Here is a 1,304-nt window from a genome sequence, read left to right as displayed (position 1 = left end):
GCCTCCCGAGTGCTGGCATTAAAGGCGTGCGCCACCACCGCCCAGCAAGCTTTTATATTTTAAGGTAAGATCTCCCTTATAGCCAGCCCAGTGTGGCCTCAAAGTTATCAATCCTCCTGCCTCTGTCTCCTGAGTGCTAGAATTACAGGTGTCAGAATGGCCATCAATGTTGAAAGGGAGGATACAAAAATGTATTCATGAGAAAATGCATTGGGATAAAAATTTTTGATGTGATATTAGCTTGAAATGGAACCAACCATGAGGGAAATTTTTACTTAATTTTAATCTGCTAAAAATTTCATTTTCAGTGTCTTAACCTATTTAAGAGACTTTATTGGGTGTTTTCATCTTTTTAAGATTTCTTTATTATGTATACAGTGTTCTGCCTCCACACCAGAATGGGGCACCAGATCTCATTATAGATGGTTATGAGCCACTGTGTGGTTGCTGGAAATTGAACTCAGGACCTCTGGAAGAGTAGCCAGTGCTCTTGAGCCATCTCTTGTAGTTATCTCTAGGAATTTTTAATAAGTATCTTATGTCAGTTATCCAAGTATTTTTTTAAAGGTATTTCATTATTGAGTTCTAACTTTTGCTAGTACAGAGGTCTATCCTTTTGTGTTAGTCTTTCTGTTTCTGCTTTTGAATACTTAAAGTTGACAAGCTGAACTTTTGTGATTTAGCTTGAGTTTGGCATAATCCTAGTGGCAAGAGATTTTGTGATGGTTTGAATAAGAAACGTTCCCCCATAGGCACTGTCTCCAGTTGATGGTGCTGTCTGGAGAGGTTATGTGGAGGGGCAAGCTTGCTGGAAGAAGGCATCACTGTGCTCAGTGTAAGCACTGCAGCTCAGATGGAGAGAAAGGTATACTAATAGCAGGGAACCAAGGAGTACCACGAAGTCAGCACAAGAAACCTCACACAAGAGATTTATTGGGAGGGCAAAACCAGGAGGGTGGCTACCTCTGCTTGGGGGAAAACAACAGCAAACTGACCCGGGATACAGGACTTACAGTTTCTTGGGAACAGTGTGAAGCTTTTCAGGATGTAGACTGGTGTGATTTCACATCCAGATATTGAGCTTTTTACTCTGTAGGTGGGGACAGGGTCCAGCAGTTAAGGCAGATAAAGTATTCTGTGGGTGGAACCTAGCAGTTGGGTGAGGGGCTTACAGTCAGGCTTTGAGAGTTTAAAACCTTGTCCCACTGTAGTAGTACGAGCAGTGGCTGCTTCCCGCCACCCGGGCCGCCTGCCCGGCTAGCTTATGCCCGAAATAACAACACACAAACTGTATTCATTTAAAC

Source organism: Microtus ochrogaster, linkage group LG5, assembly GCF_000317375.1.
Source record: "Microtus ochrogaster isolate Prairie Vole_2 linkage group LG5, MicOch1.0, whole genome shotgun sequence".
Taxonomy (NCBI): domain Eukaryota; kingdom Metazoa; phylum Chordata; class Mammalia; order Rodentia; family Cricetidae; genus Microtus; species Microtus ochrogaster.
The sequence above is the reverse complement of the archived record's forward strand: the minus strand, read 5'-3'. Positions refer to the sequence as shown.